This window comes from Hyperolius riggenbachi, chromosome 2 (assembly GCF_040937935.1).
Source record: "Hyperolius riggenbachi isolate aHypRig1 chromosome 2, aHypRig1.pri, whole genome shotgun sequence".
Classification (NCBI taxonomy): Eukaryota; Metazoa; Chordata; class Amphibia; order Anura; family Hyperoliidae; genus Hyperolius; species Hyperolius riggenbachi.
Window position 1 is genome coordinate 155,200,117 of NC_090647.1, and position 10,140 is coordinate 155,210,256.

The 10,140-nt window shown below is 57.5% G+C and overlaps 14 non-coding genes and 26 pseudogenes across 14 annotated transcripts; all 40 read right to left on the bottom strand.

Moving 5' to 3' along the window:
* Nucleotides 1-47: 47 nt before the first annotated feature.
* LOC137556134 (5S ribosomal RNA) lies at nucleotides 48-166 on the bottom strand. The gene has a single exon (XR_011028795.1). It is a non-coding gene; the product is annotated as a 5S ribosomal RNA (ribosomal RNA).
* Nucleotides 167-249: 83 nt separating this feature from the next.
* LOC137558521 (5S ribosomal RNA) lies at nucleotides 250-368 on the bottom strand (annotated as a pseudogene).
* Nucleotides 369-451: 83 nt separating this feature from the next.
* On the bottom strand, nucleotides 452-570 carry LOC137547551 (5S ribosomal RNA; annotated as a pseudogene).
* Nucleotides 571-653: 83 nt separating this feature from the next.
* On the bottom strand, nucleotides 654-772 carry LOC137558906 (5S ribosomal RNA; annotated as a pseudogene).
* An 83-nt stretch (nucleotides 773-855) lies between these two features.
* LOC137556135 (5S ribosomal RNA) lies at nucleotides 856-974 on the bottom strand. The gene has a single exon (XR_011028796.1). It is a non-coding gene; the product is annotated as a 5S ribosomal RNA (ribosomal RNA).
* An 83-nt stretch (nucleotides 975-1,057) lies between these two features.
* Nucleotides 1,058-1,176, bottom strand: LOC137554719 (5S ribosomal RNA). The gene has a single exon (XR_011027465.1). It is a non-coding gene; the product is annotated as a 5S ribosomal RNA (ribosomal RNA).
* An 83-nt stretch (nucleotides 1,177-1,259) lies between these two features.
* Nucleotides 1,260-1,378, bottom strand: LOC137558235 (5S ribosomal RNA; annotated as a pseudogene).
* An 83-nt stretch (nucleotides 1,379-1,461) lies between these two features.
* On the bottom strand, nucleotides 1,462-1,580 carry LOC137547683 (5S ribosomal RNA; annotated as a pseudogene).
* An 83-nt stretch (nucleotides 1,581-1,663) lies between these two features.
* LOC137557589 (5S ribosomal RNA) lies at nucleotides 1,664-1,782 on the bottom strand (annotated as a pseudogene).
* Nucleotides 1,783-1,865: 83 nt separating this feature from the next.
* LOC137556137 (5S ribosomal RNA) lies at nucleotides 1,866-1,984 on the bottom strand. The gene has a single exon (XR_011028797.1). It is a non-coding gene; the product is annotated as a 5S ribosomal RNA (ribosomal RNA).
* An 83-nt stretch (nucleotides 1,985-2,067) lies between these two features.
* LOC137557070 (5S ribosomal RNA) lies at nucleotides 2,068-2,186 on the bottom strand (annotated as a pseudogene).
* An 83-nt stretch (nucleotides 2,187-2,269) lies between these two features.
* LOC137549745 (5S ribosomal RNA) lies at nucleotides 2,270-2,388 on the bottom strand (annotated as a pseudogene).
* Nucleotides 2,389-2,471: 83 nt separating this feature from the next.
* On the bottom strand, nucleotides 2,472-2,590 carry LOC137559442 (5S ribosomal RNA; annotated as a pseudogene).
* An 83-nt stretch (nucleotides 2,591-2,673) lies between these two features.
* On the bottom strand, nucleotides 2,674-2,792 carry LOC137557516 (5S ribosomal RNA; annotated as a pseudogene).
* An 83-nt stretch (nucleotides 2,793-2,875) lies between these two features.
* Nucleotides 2,876-2,994, bottom strand: LOC137559286 (5S ribosomal RNA; annotated as a pseudogene).
* Nucleotides 2,995-3,076: 82 nt separating this feature from the next.
* Nucleotides 3,077-3,195, bottom strand: LOC137556138 (5S ribosomal RNA). The gene has a single exon (XR_011028798.1). It is a non-coding gene; the product is annotated as a 5S ribosomal RNA (ribosomal RNA).
* Nucleotides 3,196-3,278: 83 nt separating this feature from the next.
* On the bottom strand, nucleotides 3,279-3,397 carry LOC137556139 (5S ribosomal RNA). The gene has a single exon (XR_011028799.1). It is a non-coding gene; the product is annotated as a 5S ribosomal RNA (ribosomal RNA).
* Nucleotides 3,398-3,480: 83 nt separating this feature from the next.
* On the bottom strand, nucleotides 3,481-3,599 carry LOC137556626 (5S ribosomal RNA). Its single transcript, XR_011029268.1, has one exon. It is a non-coding gene; the product is annotated as a 5S ribosomal RNA (ribosomal RNA).
* Nucleotides 3,600-3,682: 83 nt separating this feature from the next.
* LOC137556140 (5S ribosomal RNA) lies at nucleotides 3,683-3,801 on the bottom strand. Its single transcript, XR_011028800.1, has one exon. It is a non-coding gene; the product is annotated as a 5S ribosomal RNA (ribosomal RNA).
* Nucleotides 3,802-3,884: 83 nt separating this feature from the next.
* On the bottom strand, nucleotides 3,885-4,003 carry LOC137559181 (5S ribosomal RNA; annotated as a pseudogene).
* Nucleotides 4,004-4,086: 83 nt separating this feature from the next.
* Nucleotides 4,087-4,205, bottom strand: LOC137556627 (5S ribosomal RNA). The gene has a single exon (XR_011029269.1). It is a non-coding gene; the product is annotated as a 5S ribosomal RNA (ribosomal RNA).
* An 83-nt stretch (nucleotides 4,206-4,288) lies between these two features.
* Nucleotides 4,289-4,407, bottom strand: LOC137557576 (5S ribosomal RNA; annotated as a pseudogene).
* Nucleotides 4,408-4,490: 83 nt separating this feature from the next.
* LOC137557013 (5S ribosomal RNA) lies at nucleotides 4,491-4,609 on the bottom strand (annotated as a pseudogene).
* Nucleotides 4,610-4,692: 83 nt separating this feature from the next.
* LOC137556141 (5S ribosomal RNA) lies at nucleotides 4,693-4,811 on the bottom strand. The gene has a single exon (XR_011028801.1). It is a non-coding gene; the product is annotated as a 5S ribosomal RNA (ribosomal RNA).
* Nucleotides 4,812-4,894: 83 nt separating this feature from the next.
* Nucleotides 4,895-5,013, bottom strand: LOC137558705 (5S ribosomal RNA; annotated as a pseudogene).
* Nucleotides 5,014-5,096: 83 nt separating this feature from the next.
* On the bottom strand, nucleotides 5,097-5,215 carry LOC137547809 (5S ribosomal RNA; annotated as a pseudogene).
* Nucleotides 5,216-5,298: 83 nt separating this feature from the next.
* On the bottom strand, nucleotides 5,299-5,417 carry LOC137556143 (5S ribosomal RNA). Its single transcript, XR_011028804.1, has one exon. It is a non-coding gene; the product is annotated as a 5S ribosomal RNA (ribosomal RNA).
* Nucleotides 5,418-5,500: 83 nt separating this feature from the next.
* On the bottom strand, nucleotides 5,501-5,619 carry LOC137558959 (5S ribosomal RNA; annotated as a pseudogene).
* Nucleotides 5,620-5,702: 83 nt separating this feature from the next.
* On the bottom strand, nucleotides 5,703-5,821 carry LOC137549153 (5S ribosomal RNA; annotated as a pseudogene).
* Nucleotides 5,822-5,904: 83 nt separating this feature from the next.
* On the bottom strand, nucleotides 5,905-6,023 carry LOC137549963 (5S ribosomal RNA; annotated as a pseudogene).
* Nucleotides 6,024-6,106: 83 nt separating this feature from the next.
* LOC137559522 (5S ribosomal RNA) lies at nucleotides 6,107-6,225 on the bottom strand (annotated as a pseudogene).
* Nucleotides 6,226-6,308: 83 nt separating this feature from the next.
* LOC137550716 (5S ribosomal RNA) lies at nucleotides 6,309-6,428 on the bottom strand (annotated as a pseudogene).
* An 83-nt stretch (nucleotides 6,429-6,511) lies between these two features.
* On the bottom strand, nucleotides 6,512-6,630 carry LOC137556144 (5S ribosomal RNA). The gene has a single exon (XR_011028805.1). It is a non-coding gene; the product is annotated as a 5S ribosomal RNA (ribosomal RNA).
* An 83-nt stretch (nucleotides 6,631-6,713) lies between these two features.
* On the bottom strand, nucleotides 6,714-6,832 carry LOC137547545 (5S ribosomal RNA; annotated as a pseudogene).
* An 83-nt stretch (nucleotides 6,833-6,915) lies between these two features.
* LOC137556145 (5S ribosomal RNA) lies at nucleotides 6,916-7,034 on the bottom strand. Its single transcript, XR_011028806.1, has one exon. It is a non-coding gene; the product is annotated as a 5S ribosomal RNA (ribosomal RNA).
* An 83-nt stretch (nucleotides 7,035-7,117) lies between these two features.
* Nucleotides 7,118-7,236, bottom strand: LOC137557823 (5S ribosomal RNA; annotated as a pseudogene).
* An 83-nt stretch (nucleotides 7,237-7,319) lies between these two features.
* Nucleotides 7,320-7,438, bottom strand: LOC137548843 (5S ribosomal RNA). Its single transcript, XR_011026749.1, has one exon. It is a non-coding gene; the product is annotated as a 5S ribosomal RNA (ribosomal RNA).
* Nucleotides 7,439-7,522: 84 nt separating this feature from the next.
* LOC137554041 (5S ribosomal RNA) lies at nucleotides 7,523-7,640 on the bottom strand (annotated as a pseudogene).
* Nucleotides 7,641-7,723: 83 nt separating this feature from the next.
* LOC137554218 (5S ribosomal RNA) lies at nucleotides 7,724-7,842 on the bottom strand (annotated as a pseudogene).
* An 84-nt stretch (nucleotides 7,843-7,926) lies between these two features.
* On the bottom strand, nucleotides 7,927-8,047 carry LOC137554607 (5S ribosomal RNA; annotated as a pseudogene).
* Between the last annotated feature and the right edge of the window lie 2,093 nt (nucleotides 8,048-10,140).

Here is a 10,140-nt window from a genome sequence, read left to right on the forward strand (position 1 = left end):
GGCTTCCCACGCGTGCTCATAGCCATTGGGCCTCAAACCCAAAAAAACGCCTGCAGCACCTGGGGTTCACAGCCGGTCTCCCATGCAGCTACTAACCAGGCCTGAAGCCGCTTAGCTTCCGCGATCTGACGAGAGCGGGCGCTTTCGGCTTAGTGTGGCCGCAGGCAAACTCCAAGGCGCCGTTCCGGCGCCTTGAAGGTGAGGCTTCCCAGGCGTGCTCATAGCCATTGGGCCTCAAACCCAAAAAAACGCCTGCAGCACCTGAGGTTCACAGCCGGTCTCCCATGCAGCTACTAACCAGGCCTGAAGCCGCTTAGCTTCCGCGATCTGACGAGAGCGGGCGCTTTCGGCTTAGTGTGGCCACAGGCAAACTCCAAGGCGCCGTTTCGGCGCCTTGAAGGTGAGGCTTCCCACGCGTGCTCATAGCCATTGGGCCTCAAACCCAAAAAAACACCTGCAGCACCTGGGGTTCACAGCCGGTCTCCCATGCAGCTACTAAACAGGCCTGAAGCCGCTTAGCTTCCGCGATCTGACGAGAGCGGGCGCTTTCGGCTTAGTGTGGCCGCAGGCAAACTCCAAGGCGCCGTTCCGGCGCCTTGAAGGTGAGGCTTCCCACGCGTGCTCATAGCCATTGGGCCTCAAACCCAAAAAAATGCCTGCAGCACCTGGGGTTCACAGCCGGTCTCCCATGCAGCTACTAACCAGGCCTGAAGCCGCTTAGCTTCCGCGATCTGACGAGAGCGGGCGCTTTCCGCTTAGTGTGGCCGCAGGCAAACTCCAAGGCGCCGTTTCGGCGCCTTGAAGGTGAGGCTTCCCACGCGTGCTCACAGCCATTGGGCCTCAAACCCAAAAAAACGCCTGCAGCACCTGGGGTTCACAGCCGGTCTCCCATGCAGCTACTAACCAGGCCTGAAGCCGCTTAGCTTCCGCGATCTGACGAGAGCGGGCGCTTTCGGCTTAGTGTGGCCGCAGGCAAACTCCAAGGCGCCGTTTCGGCGCCTTGAAGGTGAGGCTTCCCACGCGTGCTCATAGCCATTGGGCCTCAAACCCAAAAAAACGCCTGCAGCACCTGGGGTTCACAGCCGGTCTCCCATGCAGCTACTAACCAGGCCTGAAGCCGCTTAGCTTCCGCGATCTGATGAGAGCGGGCGCTTTCGGCTTAGTGTGGCCGCAGGCAAACTCCAAGGCGCCGTTTCGGCGCCTTGAAGGTGAGGCTTCCCACGCGTGCTCATAGCCATTGGGCCTCAAACCCAAAAAAACGCCTGCAGCACCTGGGGTTCACAGCCGGGCTCCCATGCAGCTACTAACCAGGCCTGAAGCCGCTTAGCTTCCGCGATCTGACGAGAGCGGGCGCTTTCGGCTTAGTGTGGCCGCAGGCAAACTCCAAGGCGCCGTTTCGGCGCCTTGAAGGTGAGGCTTCCCACGCGTGCTCATAGCCATTGGGCCTCAAACCCCAAAAAATGCCTGCAGCACCTGGGGTTCACAGCCGGTCTCCCATGCAGCTACTAACCAGGCCTGAAGCCGCTTAGCTTCCGCGATCTGACGAGAGCGGGCGCTTTCGGCTTAGTGTGGCCTCAGGCAAACTCCAAGGCGCCGTTTCGGCGCCTTGAAGGTGAGGCTTCTCACGCGTGCTCATAGCCATTGGGCCTCAAACCCCAAAAAACACCTGCAGCACCTGGGGTTCACAGCCGGTCTCCCATGCAGCTACTAACCAGGCCTGAAGCCGCTTAGCTACCGCGATCTGACGAGAGCGGGTGCTTTCGGCTTAGTGTGGCCGCAGGCAAACTCCAAGGCGCCGTTCCGGCGCCTTGAAGGTGAGGCTTCCCACGCGTGCTCATAGCCATTGGGCCTCAAACCCAAAAAAACGCCTGCAGCACCTGGGGTTCACAGCCGGTCTCCCATGCAGCTACTAACCAGGCCTGAAGCCGCTTAGCTTCCGCGATCTGACGAGAGCGGGCGCTTTCGGCTTAGTGTGGCCGCAGGCAAACTCCAAGGCGCCGTTCCGGCGCCTTGAAGGTGAGGCTTCCCACGCGTGCTCATAGCCATTGGGCCTCAAACCCAAAAAAACGCCTGCAGCACCTGAGGTTCACAGCCGGTCTCCCATGCAGCTACTAACCAGGCCTGAAGCCGCTTAGCTTCCGCGATCTGACGAGAGCGGGCGCTTTCGGCTTAGTGTGGCCGCAGGCAAACTCCAAGGCGCCGTTTCGGTGCCTTGAAGGTGAGGCTTCCCACGCGTGCTCATAGCCATTGGGCCTCAAACCCAAAAAAACACCTGCAGCACCTGGGGTTCACAGCCGGTCTCCCATGCAGCTACTAAACAGGCCTGAAGCCGCTTAGCTTCCGCGATCTGACGAGAGCGGGCGCTTTCGGCTTAGTGGGGCCGCAGGCAAACTCCAAGGCGCCGTTCCGGCGCCTTGAAGGTGAGGCTTCCCACGCGTGCTCATAGCCATTGGGCCTCAAACCCAAAAAAATGCCTGCAGCACCTGGGGTTCACAGCCGGTCTCTCATGCAGCTACTAACCAGGCCTGAAGCCGCTTAGCTTCCGCGATCTGACGAGAGCGGGCGCTTTCGGCTTAGTGTGGCCGCAGGCAAACTCCAAGGCGCCGTTTCGGCGCCTTGAAGGTGAGGCTTCTCACGCGTGCTCATAGCCATTGGGCCTCAAACCCAAAAAAACGCCTGCAGCACCTGGGGTTTACAGCCGGTCTCCCATGCAGCTACTAACCAGGCCTGAAGCCGCTTAGCTTCCGCGATCTGACGAGAGCGGGCGCTTTCGGCTTAGTGTGGCCGCAGGCAAACTCCAAGGCGCCGTTTCGGCGCCTTGAAGGTGAGGCTTCCCACGCGTGCTCATAGCCATTGGGCCTCAAACCCAAAAAAACGCCTGCAGCACCTGGGGTTCACAGCCGGTCTCCCATGCAGCTACTAACCAGGCCTGAAGCCGCTTAGCTTCCGCGATCTGACAAGAGCGGGCGCTTTCGGCTTAGTGTGGCCGCAGGCAAACTCCAAGGCGCCGTTTCGGCGCCTTGAAGGTGAGGCTTCCCATGCGTGCTCATAGCCATTGGGCCTCAAACCCAAAAAACGCCTGCAGCACCTGGGGTTCACAGCCGGTCTCCCATGCAGCTACTAACCAGGCCTGAAGCCGCTTAGCTTCCGCGATCTGACGAGAGCGGGCGCTTTCGGCTTAGTGTGGCCGCAGGCAAACTCCAAGGCGCCGTTTCGGCGCCTTGAAGGTGAGGCTTCCCACGCGTGCTCATAGCCATTGGGCCTCAAACCCAAAAAAACGCCTGCAGCACCTGGGGTTCACAGCCGGTCTCCCATGCAGCTACTAACCAGGCCTGAAGCCGCTTAGCTTCCGCGATCTGACGAGAGCGGGCGCTTTCGGCTTAGTGTGGCCGCAGGCAAACTCCAAGGCGCCGTTTCGGCGCCTTGAAGGTGAGGCTTCCCACGCGTGCTCATAGCCATTGGGCCTCAAACCCAAAAAAAAACCTGCAGCACCTGGGGTTCACAGCCGGTCTCCCATGCAGCTACTAACCAGGCCTGAAGCCGCTTAGCTTCCGCGATCTGACGAGAGCGGGCGCTTTCGGCTTAGTGTGGCCGCAGGCAAACTCCAAGGCGCCGTTTCGGCGCCTTGAAGGTGAGGCTTCCCACGCGTGCTCATAGCCATTGGGCCTCAAACCCAAAAAAACGCCTGCAGCACCTGGGGTTCACAGCCGGTCTCCCATGCAGCTACTAACCAGGCCTGAAGCCGCTTAGCTTCCGCGATCTGACGAGAGCGGGCGCTTTCGGCTTAGTGTGGCCGCAGGCAAACTCCAAGGCGCCGTTTCGGCACCTTGAAGGTGAGGCTTCTCACGCGTGCTCATAGCCATTGGGCCTCAAACCCAAAAAAACACCTGCAGCACCTGGGGTTCACAGCCGGTCTCCCATGCAGCTACTAACCAGGCCTGAAGCCGCTTAGCTACCGCGATCTGACGAGAGCGGGCGCTTTCGGCTTAGTGTGGCCGCAGGCAAACTCCAAGGCGCCGTTCCGGCGCCTTGAAGGTGAGGCTTCCCACGCGTGCTCATAGCCATTGGGCCTCAAACCCAAAAAAACGCCTGCAGCACCTGGGGTTCGCAGCCGGTCTCCCATGCAGCTACTAACCAGGCCTGAAGCCGCTTAGCTTCCGCGATCTGACGAGAGCGGGCGCTTTCGGCTTAGTGTGGCCGCAGGCAAACTCCAAGGCGCCGTTCCGGCGCCTTGAAGGTGACGCTTCCCACGCGTGCTCATAGCCATTGGGCCTCAAACCCAAAAAAACGCCTGCAGCACCTGGGGTTCACAGCCGGTATCCCATGCAGCTACTAACCAGGCCTGAAGCCGCTTAGCTTCCGCGATCTGACGAGAGCGGGCGCTTTCGGCTTAGTGTGGCCGCAGGCAAACTCCAAGGCGCCGTTTCGGCGCCTTGAAGGTGAGGCTTCCCACGCGTGCTCATAGCCATTGGGCCTCAAACCCAAAAAAACGCCTGCAGCACCTGGGGTTCACAGCCGGTCTCCCATGCAGCTACTAACCAGGCCTGAAGCCGCTTAGCTTCCGCGATCTGACGAGAGCGGGCGCTTTCGGCTTAGTGTGGCCACAGGCAAACTCCAAGGCGCCGTTCCGGCGCCTTGAAGGTGAGGCTTCCCACGCGTGCTCATAGCCATTGGGCCTCAAACCCAAAAAAACGCCTGCAGCACCTGGGGTTCACAGCCGGTCTCCCATGCAGCTACTAACCAGGCCTGAAGCCGCTTAGCTTCCGCGATCTGACGAGAGCGGGCGCTTTCGGCTTAGTGTGGCCGCAGGCAAACTCCAAGGCGCCGTTTCGGCGCCTTGAAGGTGAGGCTTCCCACGCGTGCTCATAGCCATTGGGCCTCAAACCCAAAAAAACGCCTGCAGCACCTGGGGTTCACAGCCGGTCTCCCATGCAGCTACTAACCAGGCCTGAAGCCGCTTAGCTTCCACGATCTGACGAGAGCGGGCGCTTTCGGCTTAGTGTGGCCGCAGGCAAACTCCAAGGCGCCGTTTCGGCGCCTTGAAGGTGAGGCTTCCCACGCGTGCTCATAGCCATTGGGCCTCAAACCCAAAAAAACGCCTGCAGCACCTGGGGTTCACAGCCGGTCTCCCATGCAGCTACTAACCAGGCCTGAAGCCGCTTAGCTTCCGCGATCTGACGAGAGCGGGCGCTTTCGGCTTAGTGTGGCCACATGCAAACTCCAAGGCGCCGTTTCGGCGCCTTGAAGGTGAGGCTTCCCACGCGTGCTCATAGCCATTGGGCCTCAAACCCAAAAAAACGCCTGCAGCACCTGGGGTTCACAGCCGGTCTCCCATGCAGCTACTAACCAGGCCTGAAGCCGCTTAGCTTCCGCGATCTGACGAGAGCGGGCGCTTTCGGCTTAGTGTGGCCGCAGGCGAACTCCAAGGCGCCGTTTCGGCGCCTTGAAGGTGAGGCTTCCCACGCGTGCTCATAGCCATTGGGCCTCAAACCCAAAAAAACGCCTGCAGCACCTGGGGTTCACAGCCGGTCTCCCATGCAGCTACTAACCAGGCCTGAAGCCGCTTAGCTTCCGCGATCTGACGAGAGCGGGCGCTTTTGGCTTAGTGTGGCCGCAGGCAAACTCCAAGGCGCCGTTTCGGCGCCTTGAAGGTGAGGCTTCCCACGCGTGCTCATAGCCATTGGGCCTCAAACCCCAAAAAACGCCTGCAGCACCTGGGGTTCACAGCCGGTCTCTCATGCAGCTACTAACCAGGCCTGAAACCGCTTAGCTTCCGCGATCTGACGAGAGCGGGCGCTTTCGGCTTAGTGTGGCCGCAGGCAAACTCCAAGACGCCGTTCCGGCGCCTTGAAGGTGAGGCTTCCCACGCGTGCTCATAGCCATTGGGCCTCAAACCCAAAAAAACGCCTGCAGCACCTGGGGATCACAGCCGGTCTCCCATGCAGCTACTAACCAGGCCTGAAGCCGCTTAGCTTCCGCGATCTGACGAAAGCGGGCGCTTTCGGCTTAGTGTGGCCGCAGGCAAACTCCAAGGCGCCGTTTCGGCGCCTTGAAGGTGAGGCTTCCCACGCATGCTCATAGTCATTGGGCCTCAAACCCAAAAAAACGCCTGCAGCACCTGGGGTTCACAGCCGGTCTCCCATGCAGCTACTAACCAGGCCTGAAGCCGCTTAGCTTCTGCGATCTGACGAGAGCGGGCGCTTTCGGCTTAGTGTGGCCGCAGGCAAACTGAAAGGCGCCGTTCCGGCGCCTTGAAGGTGAGGCTTCCCACGCGTGCTCATAGCCATTGGGCCTTAAACCCAAAAAAACACCTGCAGCACCTGGGGTTCACAGCCGGTCTCCCATGCAGCTACTAACCAGGCCTGAAGCCGCTTAGCTTCCGCGATTCTGACGAGAGCGGGCGCTTTCGGCTTAGTGTGGCCACAGGCAAACTCCAAGGCGCCGTTTCGGCGCCTTGAAGGTGAGGCTTCCCACGCGTGCTCATAGCCATTGGGCCTCAAACCCAAAAAAACGCCTGCAGCACCTGGGGTTCACAGCCGGTCTCCCATGCAGCTACTAACCAGGCCTGAAGCCGCTTAGCTTCCGCGATCTGACGAGAGCGGGCGCTTTCGGCTTAGTGTGGCCGCAGGCAAACTCCAAGGCGCCGTTTCGGCGCCTTGAAGGTGAGGCTTCCCACGCGTGCTCATAGCCATTGGGCCTCAAACCCAAAAAAACACCTGCAGCACCTGGGGTTCATAGCCGGTCTCCCATGCAGCTACTAACCAGGCCTGAAGCCGCTTAGCTTCCGCGATCTGACGAGAGCGGGCGCTTTCGGCTTAGTGTGGCCGCAGGCAAACTCCAAGGCGCCGTTCCGGCGCCTTGAAGGTGAGGCTTCCCACGCGTGCTCATAGCCATTGGGCCTCAAACCCAAAAAAACGCCTGCAGCACCTGGGGTTCACAGCCGGTCTCCCATGCAGCTACTAACCAGGCCTGAAGCCGCTTAGCTTCCGCGATCTGACGAGAGCGGGCGCTTTCGGCTTAGTGTGGCCGCAGGCAAACTCCAAGGCGCCGTTTCGGCGCCTTGAAGGTGAGGCTTCCCACGCGTGCTCATAGCCATTGGGCCTCAAACCCAAAAAAACGCCTGCAGCACCTGGGGTTCACAGCCGGTCTCCCATGCAGCTACTAACCAGGCCTGAAGCCGCTTAGCTTCCGCGATCTGACGAGAGCAGGCGCTTTCGGCTTAGTGTGGCCGCAGGCAAACTCCAAGGCGCCGTTTCGGCGCCTTGAAGGTGAGGCTTCCCACGCGTGCTCATAGCCATTGGGCCTCAAACCCCAAAAAATGCCTGCAGCACCTGGGGTTCACAGCCGGTCTCCCATGCAGCTACTAACCAGGCCTGAAGCCGCTTAGCTTCCGCGATCTGACGAGAGCGGGCGCTTTCGGCTTAGTGTGGCCGCAGGCAACCTCCAAGGCACTGTTCCGGCGCCTTGAAGGTGAGGCTTCCCACGCGTGCTCATAGCCATTGGGCCTCAATCCCAAAAAAAACACCTGCAGCACCTGGGGTTCACAGCCGGTCTCCCATGCAGCTACTAACCAGGCCTGAAGCCACTTAGCTTCCGCGATCTGACGAGACAGGCGCTTTCAGCTTAGTGTGGCCGCAGGCAAACTCCATGGCGCCGTTCCGGCGCCTTGAAGGTGAGGCTTCCCACGCGTGCTCATAGCCATTGGGCCTCAAACCCAAAAAAACACCAGCAGCACCTGGGGTTCACAGCCGGTCTCCCATGCAGCTACTAACCAGGCCTGAAGCCGCTTAGCTTCCATGATCTGACGAGAGCGGGCGCATTCGGCATAGTGTGGACGCAGGTAAACTCCAAGGCGCCGTTCCCACGCCTTGAAGGTGAGGCTTCCCACGCGTGCTCATAGCCATTAGGCCGCAAACCCAAAAAAAAAGCCTGCAGCACCGGGGGGGTTCACAGCCGGTCTCCCATGCAGCTACTAACCAGGCCTGAAGCCGCTTTGCTTCTGCGATCTGACAAGAGCGGGCGCCTTCGGCTTAGTGTGTCCACAGGCAAGCTCCAAACTTTTGTATAATACTCGCAGCTTGAGAAGGGCCAAAAACATTATCAAAAACAACAATCACCCTGGAAATGCCTTGTTTGAGCTCCTTCCATCAGGTAAACGTTTTAGATCAACCCGCACACACACAAACAGACTGAAAGACAGCTTTTTCCCAAACTTGATAAACTCTGAATCCTCTCTGAAATAATTAACAATGTGTACAAATTGTTTAAACATCTGTAATACCTGGCATACTTGTATAATTTCTTCTCTTCCTTGTTACTATCACTATGTTCCCTATATGCACCGTGGGGTTGTCATGAAAAGTAATTTTGTTGTGTTACACAATGACAATAAAGTGAATTGAATTGATTCAGACTGTACTGCAGCTATCTAGATGATTCAGACTGTACTGCAGCTATCTAGATGATTCAGACTGTACTGCAGCTATCTACCTGAGGAGCAGGTGATAACTAACCTAAGGGCCCCTCACCAGGACTAAGCTCCCTGGTGAGGGCAGGAGAGTCAGACTAGCCAGTTTGGCAACACACGGGCAGATACAGCACAAAAACGGAAGACAGAAACAGAGTGAGGGATAAGCCAGTCGGCAACCAGATCAGATAGGCGAAGGCACAGAATCACAAGACAGGAGAGTAGTCAAGGCTAGCAGAAGGTCATAACAAATAATACAATTCAATTAGTACTTTAAGCTATCAACAGAATCTGTCTAAGGGCTGGTGCACACCGAGCGGCATTTTCAGCGTTTCTGCAGCCGCTTGCGGCTGTGGATACGCTTGGTCAATGTATCTCAATGGGGTGGTGCACACCAGAGCGGGAGGCGTTTTGCAGAAACGCATACTCCCGGGGTGAGGCATTTTTTGGATTGTGGATGCGTTTCTGCCTCAATGTTTAGTATAGGAAAAACGCAAACTGCTCTGAAAAACAGCAGTTCAGAGCGGTTTTGCAGGCGTTTTTGTTACAGAAGCTGTTCAGTAACAGCTTTACTGTAACAATATCTGAAATCTACTACACCAAAAACGCTTCACAAAACCGCAAAATGCTAGCTGAAACGCTACAGAAAAATAACAAAAAGCGTTTCAAAATCTGCTAGCATTTTGCGGATCTGCTAGCGTTTTTTGGTGTGCACCAGGCCTAACTGTGGATCCCCAGCTCCTGCTGGTTCTAGCACACTTTCGGGTCTGACTATGGTCTGAGTGCTAACACGTAGCGAATGCAACAGCAGACAAGGAACAACTGACAGGCCTGCCCTATATATATTGGGAGCGCTCTAAAGCCACGCCCCAGTCACTCAACCAATCCTGATCAGTGTTGGAGTCAGCTGACCGGCTGATCAGCTGACTCCCCTTCTGTATGCATAAAGATCCTGTCTGTGTGCGCGCGCGTAGAACTTAGTCTGTGTGCCGGTGAAAGAGTAGGCAAAGATCCACCATGCGACCATGCGACGAAAGCTACTGGCTGAAACGCGGGGACAGTCGCCATGCCACTCGGCGCTGCGGCGGCTTCCCTCTCATTCCTCACTAACCCAGGCACCAGTCCATCCTGTCCCCGCATGACGGAACCCGCCGGCTGGAACGTGGAGATAGCCGCCATGCTACTGCTTGACGCGGCGGCATCTCCGCAATCCTTTACAAATCAGAATTCTGTTCTTTGCTGACACAAATCGTTACACTTATTAGTTGTAAGGTATTTTATTATATTATTTTTTGGCAAAGTACTTTGGCTAAGGTAATCCAAATTTACGTTAGCAGCCCGTCGCGCTCCTACCAAAGGGTGCCGCACCAGAAGGTAACTCAAAATTACATTATCAGCCTGTCGCACTCCTACTAAAGGGTGCCAGACCAAAAGGTAACTCAAGATTACATTATCAGCCCGTCGCTCTCCTACCCCAGGGCTCCGGATCAAAAGGTAACTTAAAATTACATTATCAGCCCATCACGCTCCTACCACAGGGTGCTGGACAAAAAGGTAACTTAAAGTTACATTATAAACCCGTCACGCTCCCTCCACAGGGCGCCGGACCATACGGCAATGAGTATGACAAACACAACCCTATTTGGGCATATTTGAGTATGAATTTTTGCATG